This window comes from Chlorocebus sabaeus, chromosome 15 (assembly GCF_047675955.1).
Source record: "Chlorocebus sabaeus isolate Y175 chromosome 15, mChlSab1.0.hap1, whole genome shotgun sequence".
Lineage (NCBI taxonomy): Eukaryota > Metazoa > Chordata > Mammalia > Primates > Cercopithecidae > Chlorocebus > Chlorocebus sabaeus.
Genome location: NC_132918.1, coordinates 61,443,366 through 61,463,381, shown reverse-complemented (window position 1 = coordinate 61,463,381; position 20,016 = coordinate 61,443,366).

Sequence of the window (20,016 nt, the reverse complement as noted above, 5' to 3'; positions counted from 1 at the left end):
GATGGTTTTAAAAATGGGAGTTTCCCTGCAAAAGATCTCTCTTTGCCTGCCTGCCATCCATGTAAGATGTGACTTGCTCCTCCTTGCCTTCTGTCATGATTGTGAGGCCTCCCCAGCCATGTGGAACTGTAAGTTCATTAAATCTCTCTTTCTTTCCAGTCTCGGGTATGTCTTTATCAGCAGCATGCAAACAGATAGTAAATTGGTACCAGTAGAGTGGGGCGCTGCTGTAGATACCTGAAAATGTGGAAGCAACTTTGGAACTGGGTAATAGGCAGGGGTTGGAACAGTTCAGAGGGCTCAGAAGAAGACAGGAAAATGTGGGAAAGCTTGGAACCTCCTAGAGACTTGTTGAATGGCATTCACAAAAATGCTGATAGCAATATGGACAATAAATTATTGGTTGAGGTGGTCTAAGATGGAAATGAGGAACTTGTTGGGAACTGGAGCAATGGTGATTCTTATTGTTTTAGCAAAAAGACTGACAGCATTATTCCCCTGCCCTAGAGATTTGTGGAACTTTGAAATTGAGACAGATGAGTTAGGGTACCCGGTGGAAGAAACTGTTAAGCAGCAAAGCATTCAAGAGGTGACTCAGGTGCTATTAAAGACATTCAGTTTTATAAGGGAAGCAGAGCATAAAAGTTCAGAAAATGTGCAGCCTGATAATATGATAGAAAAGAAAATCCCATTTTCTGAGGAGAAATTCAAGCCAGCTGCAAAAATTTGCATAAGTAACGAAGAGTTAAATGTTAATCCCCAAGACAATGGGTAAAATGTCTGCAGGGCACATCAGAAGTCTTCACAGCAGCCCCTCCCATCATAGGCCCAGAAGCCTAGGAGGAAAAAGTGGTTCTGTGGGCCACGCCCAGTGTCCACGTGCTTTGTGCAGTCTAGGGACTTGGTTCACTGCATCCCAGCCACTCCAGCTATGGCTGAAAGGGGCCAATGTAGGGCTCAGGGCCATGGCTTCGGAGGGTGCACGCCTCAAGCCTTGGCAACTTCCATGTGGTGTTGAGCCTATGAGTACACAGAAGTCAAGAATTGAGGTTTGGGAACCACCACCTAGATTTCAGAGGATGTAGGGAAACACCTGGATGTCCAGGCAGAAGTTTGCTGCAGGGGTAGGGCTCTCATGGAGAACCTCTGCTAAAGCCATGTGGAAGGGAAATGTGGGGTTGGAGCCCCTGCACAGAGTCCCTACTGGGGCACTACCTAGTGGAGCTGTGAGAGGAGGGCCACTGTCCTCCAGGCCCCAGATGGTACATCCACTGACAGCTTGCACCATGCACCTGGAAAAGCCACAGACACTCAATGCCAGCCCATGAAAGCAGCCAGAAGGGAGGCTGTATCCTGCAAAGCCATAGGGGTGGAGCTGCCCAAGACCATGGGAACCTACCTCTTGCATCAGTGTGACCTGGATATGAGACATGGAGTCAAAGGAGATTATTTTGGAGCTTTAACATTTGACTCTTTAAGATTTGACTGCCCCACTGGATTTTGGACTTTCATGGGGCCTGTAGCCCCTTTATTTTGGCCAATTTCTCCCATTTGGAATGACTGTATTAACCCAATGCCTCTACCCCCATTATATCTAGGAAGTAACTAACTTGCTTTTGATTTTACAGTCTCATAGGTGGAAGGGACTTGCCTTGTCTCAGATGAGATGATGGACTGTGGACTTTTGAATTAATGCTGAAATGACTTAAAGCTTTGGGGGACTGTTAGGAAATTGGTTTTGAAATGTAAGGACATGAGATTTGGGAGGAGCCAAGGGTAGAATGATATAGTTGGCTGTGTTCCCACCTAAATCTCATCTTGAATTGTAACTCCCACAATTCCTACGTGTTGTGGGAGGAACCCAGTGGGAGGTGACTGAATTATGCAGGCAGGTCTTTCCTGCACTGTTCTCAGGATAGTGAATGAGTCTCACGAGATCTGATGGATTTGAAAACAAGAGTTTCTCTGCACAAGCTCTCTCTTTACCTGCTTGCCATCCATGTAAGATGTGACTTGCTCCTCCTTGCCTTCCACCACAATGTGGAGGCCTCCCCAGCCATGTGAACTGTAAGTCCATTAAACCTCTTTTTCTTCCCAGTCTCGAGTATGTCTTTATCAGCAGCATGAAAATGTACTAATACAGTAAATGAATAGATAAATAAATGGTGATACATCCAGACAATAGACTATTACTCAGAACAAAAAAGAAATGAGCTATCAAGCTATGAAGAAACATGGAGGAAATGAAAAAGCATAGTTAAGTGAAAGAAACCCAATCTGAAAAGGCTACATACCATATGATTCCAAATACATAACATTCTGGAAAAGTCAAAACTATGAAGACAGTAAAAGGATCAGTGGTTCCAAGGGTTAGGGGGAGGAAGGATGAATAGGTGACGTACGGAGGATTTTTAGGGTTGTTAAAACTACTCTGTATGGTATGATAACGATAGATAATGTCATTACACGTTTGTCAAAACTCATAGAATGTACAACACCAATAGTGAATCCTAATGTAAACTATGGACTTTGGGTGACAACAATTGTTATTGTGGGTTCATTAATTGTAACGAATTTACCATCCTGGTGGTGGATGTTGATAGCGGAGGAGGCTGTGTATGGAGGAGCACGGTGTATATGGGAAATCTCTGTACCTCCCTTTCAATTTTGCCTGACTCTAAAACTGCTCTAAAACACTTTTCTTTAAAAAGTCTTGGCCGGGACACTTCACTTCTACTCACATTGTATTGATAAGGACTCATAACATCACACCCCACTTTATAAAATACAAGGGGGAGGCACATGTGGTCCCTGACTTGGCAGCAACCTACCAGAAACCACTCTACTATACGGAAGGAGAGAACAAATCCTTGGTGGACAACTATCTGCCATCAGTAAACCACAGAATCATTACAGATAGTTTCACCCCTAACATGGTTCTTCTGTGCTCAGTAAATTCATAATAGATATGAATCTTGGCATCTCAATTTTTTTTTTTTTTTTTTTGGAGACAGAGTTTCACTCTTCTCGCCCAGGTTGGAGTGCAATGGCATGATCTCAGCTCACTGCAGCCTCCACCTAGTGGGTTCCAGTGATTTTCCGCCTCAGCCTCCCAAGTACCTAGGATTACAGGCACCCGCCACCATGCCCAGCTAGTTTTTGTAGTTTTAGTGGAGACAGAGTTTTACTGGCTAGATTAACAAAGAAAAAAAGAGAGAAAATCCAAATAAATACAATCAGAAATAATAAAGATGACATCACAACCAATCCCACAGAAATACAAAAGATCTTCAGAGACTACTATGAACACCTCTATGTGCACAGATTCGAAAATCCACAGGAAATGGATAAATTCCTGGAAACACAACCTCCCAATATCAAATCAGGAAGAAACAGAAATTCTAAATAGACCAATGATGAGTAACAAAATTGAATCCATTATAAAATGTCTACCAACCAAAAAAGCCCAGGAGCAGATGGACTAATAGCCAAATTTTACCAGACATACAATGAAGACCTGGTACCAATCCTACTGAATCTATTCTCAAAAAGGTGAGGAGGAGGGACTCGTCCCTAAATTATTCTATGAAACCAGTATCATCCTGATACCAAAATCTGACAAAGACACAACAACAACAACAAAAACAACTACAGTCCAATATTCCTGATGAACATAGACACAAAAATCCTTAACAAAATACTAGCAAACTAAATACAGCAGCACATCAAAAAGTTAACTTACCACGATCTAGGGGTTTCTTTTTCTGGGATGCAAGGTTGGTTCAACATATGCAAATCAATGTGATTAACCACATAAACAGAGTTAAAAACAAAAACCGTATGATTGTATCAATAGCTTCTGAAAAAGCATTTGATAAAATCCAACATCCCTTCATGTTAAAAAAAAAAAAAAAAAAAAAAAACCTCAACAAACTAGACATCAAAGGAACATACCTCAAAATAGTAACAACTATCTATGACAACCTCATAGCCAACATTATACTGAATGGGCAAAAGCTGGAAGTAATTCCTTTAAGAACTGGAACAAGACAAGAATGCCCACTTTAACTACTTCTATTAAACATATTATAGTACTAGAAGTCCAAGCCAGAGCAATCAGGCAAGAGAAAGAAAGAAAAGACATCCAAATAGAAAAAGAGAAAATCATTTCTCTTCACTGACAGTATGATTCTATACCTAGAAAACCCCATAGTCTGCCAAAAGGCTCCTAGATCTGATAAGTGACTTCAGCAAAGTCTCAGGATACAAAATCAATGTACAAAAATCAGTAGCATTTCTATACATTAATAACACTCAAGCTGAGGACCAAAGCAAGAATGCAATTCCATTTACAATAGCCACACACAAAAATAAAATAAAATACCTAGGAATACATCTAACTAAGGAGGTGAAAGATCTCTATGAGGACTACAAAACACTGCTAAAAGAAATTATAGATTACACAAATGGAAACAAATGAAAAAGCATCTCATGGTCATGGGTTGGAAGAATCAATATTATTAAACTGCCAATATTGCCCAAAGCAATCTACAAGATTTAATGCTATTCCTATCAAACTACCAATGTCATTTTTCACAGAATTAGAAAAAACTATTCTAAAATTCATATGGAACCAAAAAAAAAAAGTCCAAAGCAATCCGAAGGAAAAAAAAAAAAAAAAGCCAGAGGCACCACATTACCCAACTTCAAATGATATTACAAGGCCACAGTAAGCAAAACAGCATGGTACTGCTACAAAAATAGACACATAGACCAATGGAAGAGAACAGAGACCCCTGAAATAAAGCTGCACACTTACAACCGACTCATCTTCAACAAAGTCAATAAAAATAAACAACGAGGAAGAACACCCTATTCAAAAAATGGTGCTGGGAAAACTGGCTAACTATATGCAGAAGAATGAAACTGGACCATTTACCATATACAAAAATTAATTCAAAATGGATTAAAGACTCAAATGTAAAACCTCAAACTACAAAAATTCTAGGAGAAAACCTAGGAAATATTCTTCCAGACACTGGCTTAGGCAAAAAAATTATGATGACCTCAAAAGCAAATGAAACAAAAACAAAAATTGACAAGCGAGACCTGATCAAACTAAAGAGCTTCCACACGGCAAAAGAAACTATCAGCAGAGTAAACAGACACCAACAGAATGGGAGAAAATATGTGTAAACTATGCATCTAACAAAGGACTAATACCCAGAATATATAAGGAATTTAAACAAACCAACAAGAAAAAAAAAAAAAAAAAAAAAAAAAACATTAAAAAGTAGGCAAAAGACATGAACTGACACTTCTCAAAAGAGGACATACGAGTGGCCAACAAACATTAAAAAATGCTCAACATAAGTAATCATCAGAGAGACTGCAAATCAAAATGACAATGATACCATCTCACACCAGTTAGAATGGCTATTATTAAAAAGGAAAAAAGTAACAGACAACGGCAAACAATTTTTCACCACTTTTTTAAAGTAATAGTTTTCTCCTCCCTTCCCCCACCACCCTCGCCTCAACCCTTGACCCTTGCTTCCAGTTTTCTGGGGGCATTGGGTTGTCCTGTTCTCTTCTCAGGGGCTGGAGGGAGGACATGTTGTTGTACATTCAGAACTCATTAGGGCCTGGACCAAGCAGTGCCCCAAGGAAAGGGGAAGCAGGGAAACTCATTCTCATCTGATTCCTCATCTCACATCAAATTACTCCTCAAGCCTGAACTGTGTGGACGCTTTTCCAGATGACCTGAGGGCACCAAAGCAGCCTTTCAGTTTCAACTTCATTCTTCCCTCCCAACAAGTACAGGGTTTTTCGCCTGAGCAGACGTGTTTTGCAATGAGGCACACGAGTGTTGCTTTCCTCTCTGGCAAACACAGCTTCTCCTTACACAGTTCAAGATGTTAATAAGTGCTATTAATTGGGAGCTAATTTGCATACTTTATGGATTATTTGTGGTTTGTAGCTACGGGGATCAGAGCTTACACATACAACCCCACCCCACCCACTCCTGTAGGGGCCTGGAGTACCCCTAATCTGCTCTTCCACGCTGAAGGAGGGCAAGGGAGTAACAAATTTATCAGGCTAGGGCCTAGCGCACCCTGGAAATGGAGCTGACACACCCCTGAAATCCTGCATGACACAAAGGAAGCCCTTCTGTAGCACATGACTGGGAGGCTGGCTGCATGACACAGGCACTGTATGATTTAGTACGGAGATTTTTGCCAGCACCCCTGCCCTGAGCCACGCAACCACAAACATGCTGGCATTAGAATTCTGAAGAGGTTTTTCAGCTTTTTGTTTTGGCTTTTTTTTTTTTTTTTTTCATTATTAATCTCGGCCCTTAAGTGCTTTGTGTTTATAATTAGTCATAAGCCTTGGGATGGCTCCATTCGCATCATCGTGCAGGCGTCCGCCCCCTTGCTTGCCCAAGTGCTGTTAATTAGCCCTGCAAAGATAGGCAAGCCTGATTGGCAGCAGCTTTTGCAAAAGACTCCCAGCGCTCTAGGCAACAAAGAAAACCATCTTAGCATCTCAGTATTATGGCTGTCGTCTGGATTCTTTGCTTTTTCAATCTGCCGCTGGTGAGAATTGCATGGATGCATTTATTTATTCTGAAATGTGAGCACCAATGTTTTGGCAGAAATTCATAAACCTTCTATGTGAAAGTAATGTCCTGTTTGAGATTTGTCACAACTCTTAGGAAGGGATAGAACAGGGGCAGGAACATTCACTTTTACATTAAGAATGAAGCTTAGTTTGGAAAACTGCTTGACAGTATCACTAAAGCTAAACATGGACACCCCATTATGACCCAGCAATCTCACTCCTAATTCTCACAGAAATGTGGCATGTGTTTCCCTGACAAAAGTATTAAGATGTACCTAGCTGCACTATTTGTAATAGCCCCAAACTGGAAATTGCCCTAATACCCATCAATAATATAATGAATTTAAAGTGTAGTAAATTCATGCAATGGAACACTATACAACAATAAGAATACAAACAACAATGTGAATGAGCCTCATAAATGTAAAGTTGAACAAAAGAAGTTAGACACAAAAGAGATTATATTATGGCATTGTGTTTATATAAAGACAAAAACTGGTTAAAAGTAATCTACGCTATTAGTCCAAATAGTAGTTAATTTGTAGGAGATGGGGCAGTAGTGACACAGAGGGTTTCCTGGGTACTGTTAATATTCTATTCCTTGATTTGAAGGTTGGTTATAAGAGAGTGCTAATGTATTAAAATGTATTGAGTTGTAAGCTTTTTTTTTTTTTTTTTTGCACTTTTCTGCACGTATATTATGCTTCAGTAAATAAAGAAAAAATGAACTAGGAAGTTTTCTTCAGCAGTAAGCTTTACGATTGATTTTAGTAATTAGTAACTGCAGCAATAAGGTTATACGGGTCTGGGATGTGGCATCCTAGAGAGAAACCTGGGTCTGCATTGAGGGTGGGGCTCCCTTTTCCATGGGCTGTGGTTCTAAAAGCCTAGAGAGCCATCTTAGCAGCATCTCAGAGAAGAACTCGTGTAAAAACCAGATAGATGATCTGAAGAACTGTAACTACGGAAGAGAAAGTCAGGAATTAGAGACAAAAGGGATGTGACTATGTGCAAAATTTACGAAATTCATCTCCTGGGCATTCTAGACATGGTGTCTAGGGCCTGAGAGCGTCTCAAAATCCTATAAAATTTTTTGAGGGCTTGAAAAATGTATAATGACCCCAAATTGCAAAACAGAAAATTACATAATTAAAATCAATAAATGTTTACTTAAATGTTTACAAAACCAGGATGATATCAAGTAATTCAGCATTTCTGAAAGATTAATAAGCATACAAAACACCTGGGGATCTTGTCGGACTACAGATTATGATTTAGTAGATCTGGGGCGAGGCCTGAGAGTCTACATTTCTAACAAGCTCCCAGGTAATGCCAATGCTTCTAGTCCCTGGACTTTGAATAGCAAAGAAATAGTAAATTGCAGCTCAACTGAACTCTTACATAGTTATAAATATAATAAAAATAAAAATACAAGAAAATAAAATGAATGGCCAAGCTCGGTGGCTCAAGCCTGGAATCCCAGCACTTTTGAGAGGCTGAGGCAGGTGGATCATTTGAAGTCAGGAGTTCGAGACTAGCCTGGCCAACATGGCAAAACGCTGTCTCTACTAAAGATACAAAAATTAGCCAGGCGTGGTGGCGGTTGCCTGTAGTCCCAGCTACTTAGGAGGCTGAGACAGGAGAATGGCATGAACCCAGGAGGTGAAGGGTGCAGTGAGCCGAGATCACACCACTGCACTCCAGCCTGGGTGAGAGAGAGAGACTCCATCTCAAAATAAATAAAATAAAATGAACATTTTATTTTTATAAAATTCAAAATAAAAATATTATGGTGATAAAAATATACATAAAATTTACCATTTTACCCAATTTTGAGCATTATAGTTCCGTGGCATTAAACGCATTCACACTGTTGTGCAACCAGCATCACTATTCATCTTCAGAACTTTTCCATCCTTCAAAATGAAACTCTGTACCCGTTAAACAATAATTCCCTATGTTCTTCTCTCCGCAGCCCCTAGCAACCACTATGCCACTCTCTGTCTCTATGAATTGACTACTCTAAGGTGCCTCATATAAGTAGAATCATGCAATATTTGTCCTTTTGTGTGTGGCTTATTTTACTTAACATAATGTCTTCAAGGGTGACTCATGTTGTAGCATGTGTCCAAATTGGATTCCTTTTAAAGACTGACCAATATTCCATTGTATGTATGTGCCTGCTATGGTCTGAATGCTTGCCTCCCTCACAAATCCCTATGCTGAAACCCTAACCCCTAAGGTGATGGTATTAGAAGGTGGGGCCTTTGGGCAGTTATTGGATTGTAAGGGCCATGAATGGGATTAGGGTCCTCATATTAATATAAGAGACACCAGAGAGATTGCTTACCCCTTCGACCATGTGAGGACACAGAGAAAAGATGGCTCTCTATAAAGAAGGATCTCACCAGACATGGAATCTGCTGGTGCCTTGACATTGGACTTCCCAGCCTCTACACTGTGGGAAACAAATGTCCATTATTTATAAACCACCCAGTCTATGGTATTCTGTTACAGCAGCCTGAATTGCCTAAGACAATACCACATTTTCTTTATCCATTCATCCAGCAATGGACACTTGGGTTGTTTCCACCTTTTGGCTATTGTGAAAATGCTGCTATGAACATGGGTCTACAAGTATCTGTTCACATCCCTGCTTTCAGTTCTTTTGGGTATGCACCCAGAAGTGGAACTGTTGGGGCACATGGTAATTCTGTTTTTTTTTTTTTTAAGTACCAAAATAAAAACTTGCCATAGACTGTTATTTTGATGATCCAGATGAACACGTTCCCCAGTATTCATGCCCTTATATAGTTCCCTCCCATGTTGACTGTGGGTTGGGCTTGCCACTGCCTTGACTAATATAGAGGAAGCGGTACCATGCCAATTCCAGGACTAGGCCTTAATTGACCTGGCAGCTTCTGCTTCCTCCCTCTTAGAATGCTTGCTCCTGGAACAGTTCTTGTTGGACATCAGCCACCATGCTGTGAGGTTGCCCAGGCAGCCACATGGGAAGGCCCATATGCAGAAGAATGAAGGCCTGCAGCTGAAATCCCAGTCAAGCTCCAGCTGACTCCTGAAGCCCAGGTATTTTAGACATTTCCACCTCAGCTGAGCTGTTGATCAAAACTTGGGATGACTGCAGTCACCTACTGTTCCCAGCTAACACCACTTGAAGCGGAAGAAACCCACGCCATGAAATATAATACATTGTTGCTGTAAGCCACTATGTTTTTGAAGTGACTTGTTACACAGCATTAGCTAACTGAAACAAAACTCTTTCAAATGTTTTAGAGTAAGAGCAAAATATACTATACCTAATGTGGAATGTGAGCAGAATTTTAGATATTTGATGTAAAGTAGGCCCAGAGTCTTCAATGACCTTAAATATCTCAGGTCCTAACAAAAGAGAAGATGCAAAGCAGCTGGTGGGAGATGGGCCGTTGAATAACCCATCCCTTAAACCAGCAGCTGCAGCAGATTTTTGTAGTTGTTGCGATTGTTGTTTTGTTTGAGTTAAAGGCCCAGCTGGCCCAGAGCAGCACGCCAGTTAGCTGTTATCGTCCCTATACCAGAGAAGGCAGCCAGGGATTTTGTCACATATGTGGCTTGGCATATGGCTTCTGGGGGATTTGAACTCTTAATTAGAAGCTTCCTTTTGCCCAGAAATTATTGTGCAGCTGAGTGATAAGAATGAATTCAACCAAGTCTGTTCTCAGATTCCCATAAGCACAGAAAATAAACAGCCCAAACATGAAGCCTTGAAAGGGGTGGCTGAGGCATGATGCTCACTCACCCAGTCCCTGAGGCCCTGAACCCTCTCTCACTGCTAGACTCTGCAAGGAAATCAGCTTTTGCCTCTCTCACTTCTCCCCAGCCCTATGATCCACACTGGCAGGAACTGCCCTGACTTTAGATAAGAAGAATGGTGGGCAGAGGATCACTCACTATTCAATAACATATATGGAGCACGTACATTTCTGGAGCTCCTGAAACCATGCCTGATATGTAACAGGTGTTCAATAAATTTGAGTAAGTAAACGAATAATGACAAAGTTGGCATCTCACCTTTTCACCACCAAAGAAAACATTTATTTGTTATGTGCAACCTAGTGGTGATTTTACTTACTCTTCCCCATTCCCCTCCAAAATTGCATTTAAGTGATCATTTGGACTTTTTTTTAAAGGACAAGTATATACTAGCAGCCAATTACATCTACCGTTCTTCATGGGGGGGGGAAACTGGGGTCATCAGAGAGGGTTAATAGAATTCCAGTCAGAAATAATGCAAGAGGGCATTTTTATCAAGAAAGTTTCTTACCCCAAGTAAATGTGTGATATCCAATGCGCATTTGAAAATCTTGAAAATAGTGCACAGGCCCATGTTACTATTGTCACAAACCTCAGATGGGCTTAAGTTGAGGTCCTCCAGCCAACATGTTAGAATTTATTATCAAGGATTTCAAAGTTATTGTACCCCAGCTATCCACTGAGCACCCACCTGCCTGATGTGAACCAGGCATTACACTGGATTTAGGTGCCCCAGGATGAACAAGACACAGCCTCTGACCTCAAGGTATTCAGACACCACAAAGGAGATGGAGACTAAAACCAACAGGTAGTTATACTGTGGTTCACACGATGATGGAACTTGGCAGAGGTTGCTATGGGAACACATAGCAACCTCTATGGAGGACACATTGGAATGACACATTACTCAACTTGGAAGGGCCAGGATGGGGGACTGCCTGGACGAGACATTTCCCATATTGAATGTTAAAGGTTAGGAAGTAGTCAGCTAAATGAAATGGGAATAGCTAAACAGATGGGGCAGCAATGGGTCAGGTGCGGTGGCTCACGCCTATAATCCCAACACTTTGGGAGGCGAAGCCAGGCAGATCACTTGAGGTCAGGAGTTCAAGACCAGCCTGGCCAACATGGTGAAACCCCATCTCTACTAAAAATACAAAAATTAGCTGAGCACGGTTGCATGCATCTGTAGTCCCAGCTACTTAGGAGGCTGAGGCAGGAGAATCGCTTGAACCTGGGAGGTGGAGGTGGCAGTGAACAGAGATCGTTCCACTGCACTCCAGTCTGGGCAACAGAGTGAGACTCTGTCTCAAGAAAAAAAAAATGGTGGGAGGGCAGCAAGGGTATGAGCACAGAGCGGGGAAACAGCTTCAGTACTCAGAGGGCAGTGAACAGCTCAGGTTGTCAGAGCAGAGGGAAAAGGAGGGAGAAATGGAGGATGAGGTTAGCCCGGCAGTAGGAACCATTTCGTACAACACTGAACCACTAATAATTAGATCCTGCCTTTCTCCTTTTATCCTCCCTGTCCTGGCATTACATCTGGGATCTGGTAAGTTGCAGTATGAGAACCAGGGTCCAGATTTATGAAGAACAGCATGGGCATTTTTGTCATTGGTATTCATTTCTTTTGAAAGAATTTTTTGCCTACATTGGAGAGTCTGAAGGTAAGCATTTTTTCTGTTGTAACTCTTTTCACTCCTAGTAACAGCTAGTTTTTTAAAAAGTCAGCATATGCCCATTAACTTTGAGAAACTACAGCAAAGAATGCAGGAAATTTCCATTGTTTGGACAACTGGCAAAGAAAACAACCTTCTCCCAGTAGTGGGCAATAGTTTTACCCATACTGCAACTAGATAAAAGGATAGAGAGAAAAGTAGATGAAGAGATTAGCATTTAATGGAACCCATTTTTTTTTCTGGTTTATTAGAAATCTTGGAGTCACAAATTTTGTTTTCTCCTTCCACAATGAAAATGTGAATATTCCGTGTAGCTTTATCTGCTTTGCTAGCCCCAAAACTTGACCACTAAAATAGGATCCATGATACTGTAAAATCTGAAAGAGCAACTTCAGGAGAAGCCCGGTGTACCCATTCAGGATAATCAGCGGTAGATTTCCAACCACCCTCCCACACTGATCACCAAGGAGCAAACTAAATCCCATTTAACACAAACTGCTCAGCAATAAAAATTTTGCCCATGTATAAATCCATACCCAGAGTCCCCCTTTAGTCTCAAAATCTGTCTATCATGCTAGATTTACACACACATTGTGGTGCTTAGAGACTTGGAGGCACAACATTCCAGAAGGTGAGGGCGGGGCGAAGTGCTATTGAACACGTCGAGGGAGACAGGGTCAGGCGGGCCTCAAATGAGTATGCAGAATCTTCTCCCGCATCATGCTGCCCTGTATCTGATGGCATAGGGGCTTTGAGGCCTGAGGGGCCAGAGGCAGGAGGCAGAGACCAGCCAGTGAGGGCAGGATGAATGTCAGACCCATGGCTATCCAAAAGGGCATGAAGTCCCTTTGGCCCCACAGCAACATAACCCTCGGAAATACTGACAAAACAAGTTCCAGGATAAAAGTGAGAAGTCAACTTTGTAGTAAGGTTGCCAGCTTTAGCACGTAAAAATACAGGACTCTGTATTAAATTTGCACTGCACATATACAACAATAATGTTTAGAATAAGTATGTCCCAAGTATTGTATCGGATATATTTATGCTAAAATATTTTTCACTGTGTAACTAAAATTCAAATTTAATTGAGTCCCATATTTTTTATTTGCTAAATCTGGCTGGATATCCTGTATTTTATCTGGCAACCCTACCTTGTAGGTCTCTAGTTCACAGTTCCCCAATTTGTCCCACCCCATCCCTGCCCCTGGTGATTTCCTTTCCCGTTTCCCCATCTTCTGGCCCTCATTCTTCCTCATCAATACAAGAAAGGATCTAACAACAGTTTCCAAAGAATTGGAGCTCATTATATACTATTATGTTCTCTTGCCTCGATTTGCTGGGATTACAGGCATGCGTCACCACACCCAAGCTAATTTTTGTATTTTTATTAGAGACGGGGTTTCAGTATGCTGGACAGGATGGTCTCGATCTCCTGATGCCGTGATCTACCTGCCTCAGCCTCCCAAAGTGCTGGAATTACAGGCGTGAGCCACCGCACCCAGCCAACTTTTTTGTTGTTGTTGAAAGTTCAAAGACTTTATTTCCTACTAAAATTACCCCCAAGCAACACTGCAACTTGTGAGGCGAGACCTATGGGCTCCCTGCTTTAATAATTCAAGTACACCATTCTGAAATGAGAGTAGTTTAAACTGTTCTTACCAGGCCCTTTAATATATCAGCACCTTTCTTAAAAAATCACGGTCACAGCGTGTCCGGAATTGGTGGATTCTTGGTCTCGCTGACTTCAAGAATGAAGCTGCAGACCGCCACGGCGAGTGTTTCAGCTCTTAAAGATGGTGTGTCCGGAGTTTGCTTCTTCAGATGTTCAGATGTGTCTGAAGCTTTTTCCTTCTGGTGAGTCTGTGGTCTCGCTGACAGGAGTGAAGCTGCAGACCTTCGCGGTGAGTGTTACAGGTCTTACAAGTGGTGCGTCCGGAATTGTTTGTTCTTCCCGGTGGGTTCGTGGTCTCGCTGGCTTTAGGAATGAAGCCGCAGACCTTAGCGGTGTTACAGTTCATAAAGGCGGCATGGACCCAAAGAGTGAACAGCAGCAAGACTTATTATGAAAAGCAAAAGAACCAAACTCCCACAGTGCGGAATGGGACCAGAGCGGGTTGCAGGCGGCTGGCTCCGGCAGCCTGCTTTTATTCCCTTATCTAACCCCACCCACATCCTGCTGATTGGTCCATTTTACAGAGAGCTGATTGGTCCATTTTGACAGAGTGCTGAGTGGTGCATTTATAATCCTTTAGCTAGACACAGAGTACTGATTGGTGTATTTACAAACCCTGAGCTAGACACAGAGTGCTGATTGGTGCGTTTACAATCCTTTAGCTAGACACAGAGTGCTAAGACAGACAAGTTCTCCAAGTCCCCCTAGGTTAGCTAGATACAGAGTACTGATTGGTGTATTTACAAACCCTGAGCTAGACACAGAGTGCTGATTGCTGTATTTACAATCCCTTAGCTAGACATAAAGGTTCTCCAAGTCCCCACTAGCCTCAGGAGCCCAGCTGGCTTCACCTAGTGGATCCCACACTGGGGCTACAGGCAGAGCTGCCCGCCAGTCCTGTGCCGTGCACCCACACTCCTCAGCCCTTAGGCAGTCGATGGGACCCCGCGCTGTGGCACAGGGGGTGGCGCTTGTGGGGGAGGCTCGGGCAGTGCAGGAGCCCACGGCGGTGGAGGAGGCTCGGACATGGCGGGCTGCAGGTCCCGAGTCCTGCCCCACGGGGAGGCAGCAGACGCCCAGCTGGCCAGCACTGCTGGGGGACCTGGTGCACCCTCTGCAGCTGCTGGCCCGGGTGCTAAGCCCCTCACTGCCTGCAGCCAGCTACGATGGCGGGGCAGCCGGCTGCTCCGGGTGCAGGGCCTGCCCAGCCCACGCCCACGCGGAACTCGCACTGGCCAACCAGCGCTTTGAGCAGCCCCAGTTCCCACCGGCGCCTCTCCCTCCACACCTCCCCGCAAGCAGAGGGAGCCAGCTCTGGCCTTGGCCAGCCCAGAGAGGGGCTCTCACAGTGCAGTGGCGGGCTGAAGGGCTCCTCAGGTGCTGCCTGAGTGGACGCCAAGGCCAAGGAGGCGCCAAGAGAGAGGGCTGCTAGTATGTTGTCACCTCTCAACAGCCTCCTGATCCAACTGTTACTACCTCAGGCCTCCTCCTGCTCAGTTTTCATTTGGGGACTAGGGAGAAATGGAAAACACTGGAAAGAAGGAGGCAGAGAGAGAGCACCCCGTGATTGCGTGATACTAGTTAGGATCTTTGTAATTTAGTTTATGTGAGTGTCAGAGGTTGCATGTGAGGTGATAATTAAATGGTAGGTGGTACTGGAGAAAACTATCAACGTGAAGGCTGTTGATACTGGCGACCCAAACAAATGGGGCTATAAAAAGTTAAATGGGTTTGGCTGCATAGAAGTAATACTAATTACAGTCATTTCTGTGAGCTTTCTGCCACACGATGCCTAATTACCATATGGTGCCACAATGCTTATGTGTATCATTATATGTGCCTTAAATTAACTTTGTTATAAAGTGTAATTTGGTTAGAACAGGAGACTCAACATGAATTGAGCCTTCATAGTTTGTTATTCGTGCAGAATGGCTATCTACTACTGTTAAAAAAAGTCAATGCAACTATCGCCAGGGTCATAGTGAGAAAGGCAACTGTGACAGGCAGCCTCTAAAATGGCTCCCAATCTGCCCCTAATCCTTGTATTCATGTCTCTGTGCAATCCCCTCCACTTCAGCGTAGGGAGAGCTCCAAACCTGTCCTTCTGTGTTCAGCTTTGTTCCACTGGGGCTGGGGCTCTGCAAACCAAATTCCTGCTTTGTCTGTGACTCCTTGCTAGGCTCTGCCGATAGGGGGCGTTAGAGGGAGACCACGGGACTGGAGGGGGAAGCAGGGACTTCCTCCTTGTCGGTCTCCATTTCTTCCCATTTCTATGAGTGTTACCCCAGCAACATTGACCCCAGCTGCAGCAGCTCCCGTAGCAGCTGCTGAGTCTAGCTTGCAATTTCAACACTTGTAGAACCAGCCTCATGGTGCTCCTTGAGACACCAGCACCAGAAGAGTAGCACCTGCTCCTCAGAGGTTTGGGTCTCAGCCCTCAGGACCCTCTCCGTTTTAATATTTCCCACCTCCTCCTTTTGCTCCCCTAGCCCAAGGAGTGGTGGCTACTTCTTGCAGTTACTACTTCCATGATACCTTAGAGTTCTATCAAGTTTGCCTTTTCAGTTACCTAATTAACAATTAATTCTATTAAATCCTGTTAAACAAAACAAACAACAACAACAACAACAAAGAAAAACGTGGTGTGATATGTCTCCTGATTGTACCCTGACATACAAGGGTTACCGTCTACCTCTGCTTCTGGCCAGGCAGCCTCAGGCTCAGTCCCAGCTTCTCTTTTTTTTTTTTTTTTTTTTTGACAGATACAGGGGCTCACTCTGGAATGCAGTGGTGCAATCATAGCTCACTGCAACCTCAAATTCCTGATCTCAAGCAGTCCTCCTGACTCAGCCTTCTGTGTAACAGCTTCCCATCTTAACCCTCCAAAGAGAAGAACTGCCTGACCTGCACTTGCACGACCTAAGAAGTGAATGTGTCCTTAACTTGTGTGCCCTTGGCTCCTGTCTTGCCTCAGCCTACTCCCAGCTCTGCCCTCAGGAGAAATCCAGGGAAGTGATGCCAGAGCCAGACACAAAGATAATGGAAGGAGAAGGAGGAAGGTCAGTGCAAAATATCCAGAGGCCAGCTTGGGGATTGCTGGTGCCAGATATGTCCAACCTGAGCTGGGGTCACAGGGATAGCTGAGAGCAAGTGGCGGTGAGGAGCAGTGCTGGCTGAGGACCTGCCTGAGGATCATATGGGTTATGGATCATCTGCTGCTTGCTGGGCTTACTTACTGTAAGGTACATAGATATACTTTGGTCAAGGATTAGGCCGAGGCAGACATCCAGGCCTGCATGACTCGGTGAGTTCAGGGTACAGGTACATACTCTACTTGTTATATAACCTGTTTATGTAAGCTCATACTTGGCTGGAAGCCACTATTGTTTGCCCTGCTGACACTGTACAGGCACTCTGGGGCATGGCTAAACATGGCTCAACACAGTGTGCATACTGGTGCCCAGAGAGTAACACTTCTGACCTCTGTAAGGGAGAGCCAGTCACCTTGAAAGCAGGCAGATGGAATCGCCATACTGTTTTCCATAATGGTTGAACTAGTTTACAATCCCACCAACAGTGTAAAAGTGTTCCTATTTCTCCACATCCTCTCCAGCACCTGTTGTTTCCTGACTTTTTAATGATCGCCATTCTGACTGGTGTGAGATGGTATCTCATTGTGGTTTTGATTTGCATTTCTCTGATAGCCAGTGATAATGAGCATTTTTTCATGTGTCTGTTGGCTGTATGAATGTCTTCTTTTGAGAAATGTCTGTTCATATCCTTTGCCCACTTTTGGATGGGGTTGTTTTTTTCTTGTAAATTTGTTTGAGTTCTTTGTAGGTTCTGGATATTAGCCCTTTGTCAGATGAGTAGATTGCAAAAATTTTCTCCCATTCTGTAGGTTGCCTGTTCACTCTGATGGTAGTTTCTTTTGCTGTGCAGAAGCTCTTTAGTTTAATGAGATCCCATTTGTCAATTTTGGCTTTTGCTGCTGTTGCTTTTGGTGTTTTAGACATGAAGTCTTTGCCCATGCCTATGTCCTGAATGGTACTACCTAGGTTTTCCTCTAGGACTTTTATGGTATTAGGTCTAACATTTAAGTCTCTAATCCATCTTGAATTAATTTTCGTATAAGGAGTAAGGAAAGGATCCAGTTTCAGCTTTCTACTTATGGCTAGCCAATTTTCCCAGCACCATTTATTAAATAGGGAATCCTTTCCCCATTTCTTGTTTCTCTCAGGTTTGTCAAAGATCAGATGGCTGTAGATGTGTGGTATTATTTCTGAGGACTCTGTTCTGTTCCATTGGTCTATATCTCTGTTTTGGTACCAGTACCATGCTGTTTTGGTTACTGTAGCCTTGTAGTATAGTTTGAAGTCAGGTAGCGTGATGCCTCCGGCTTTGATTCCTCAAGGATCTAGAACTAGATGTACCATATGACCCAGCCATCCCATTACTGGGTATATACCCAAAGGATTATAAATTATGCTGCTATAAAGACACATGCACACGTATGTTTATTGCGGCACTATTCACAATAGCAAAGACTTGGAATCAACCCAAATGTCCATCAGTGACAGATTGGATTAAGAAAATGTGGCACATATACACCATGGAATACTATGCAGCCATAAAAAAGGATGAGTTTCTGTCCTTTGTAGGGACATGGATGCAGCTGGAAACTATCATTCTTAGCAAACTATCACAAGAACAGAAAACCAAACACCGCATGTTCTCACTCATAGGTGGGAACGGAACAATGAGATCACTTGGACTCGGGAAGGGGAACATCACACACCGGGGCCTATCATGGGGAGCGGGGAGGGGGGAGGGATTGCATTGGAAGTTATACCTGATGTAAATGACGAGTTGATGGGTGCAGCACACCAACATGGCACAAGTATACATATGTAACAAACCTGCACGTTATGCACATGTACCCTACAACTTAAAGTATAATAATAATAAATAAATTTAAAAAAAAAAAAAAGAAAGAAAGAAAGCAGGCAGACGGGAGCCAGAAACCGGTTTGTGCCCAGAGGGAAAGAGTTAAGCTGCTGACCCTGAAGGCAAGGGAAAGCTGGCCATACATCTGTGTGTGGAAGCAGCCAGAGCTGCAGAGCCGACAGGTGAGAGGAGCTGCAGAGTCAGAGCAGACAGCCGAGATAAAGGCAGACAGGGTGAGAGAGCTGCTGATGGGAGAGCTGCTGAATAAACCTATATTACACCTGCTTACGGCCCTCCACATGTTCTTACAGCTATGTGCCCATCCGCCTAACCCCCTTGGACCTCAGCATGGGCTTCAACCTGACCCCAAGTATGACATTTGGCATAGTCGTGGCAAAACACTTATGTATGCTGCATCTCCACTGTTGGAGCAAATATATATAGTCATCCCTTGGTATCCACCGGGGATTGGTTCCAGGACCCCCTTACATATCCAGATTTCCACATACTTAAGTCCTGCAGTTGGCCCTGAGGAACCTGCAGATATGAAAAGTCGGCCCTTGATATACATGGGTTTCACATTCCAAGAATACTATATTTTCTATCTGCATTTGGTTGCAGATAAGGAATATATACACACAAACATATATACAAAAATATATATTTGTGAGTTGAGGGCCCCCTTATAAAATACTAGATTAGCAAGGGAAATGAGAATATAAACTGAAGTTTAGATGTAAAAGTCAGTATATCAGGCAGTGTCTAACCAGAAAAACAGAACCTACTTTATTTATTTTCCATTTCAATAGGTTTTTGGGGAACAGATGGTGTTTGGTTACATGAAAGTCCTTTAGTGGTGACTTCTGGGATTTTGGTGCACCCCTCACACGAGCAGTGTTCACTGTACCCAGTGTGTAGTCTTTTATCCCTCACCCTCTTCTCACCCTTTTCCCCAAGTTCCAAAAGTCCGTTATATCATTCTTACACCTTTGCGTCCTCATAGCTTACCTCCCACTTATGAGTGAGATCATACAATGTTTGGTTTTCCATTCCTGAGTTACTTCATTTAGAATAATGGTTTTCAACTCCATCCAGGTTGCTGCAAATGCCATTATTTCATTCCTTTTTATGGCTAAGTAGTATTCCATGGTATACACAGACCACATTTTCTTTATCCACATATTGATTGATGGGCATTTGGGCTGGTTCCATATTTTTGCAACTGCGAATTGTGTTGCTATAAACATCCATGTGCCAGTAGCTTTTCGTATAATAACTTCTTTTCCT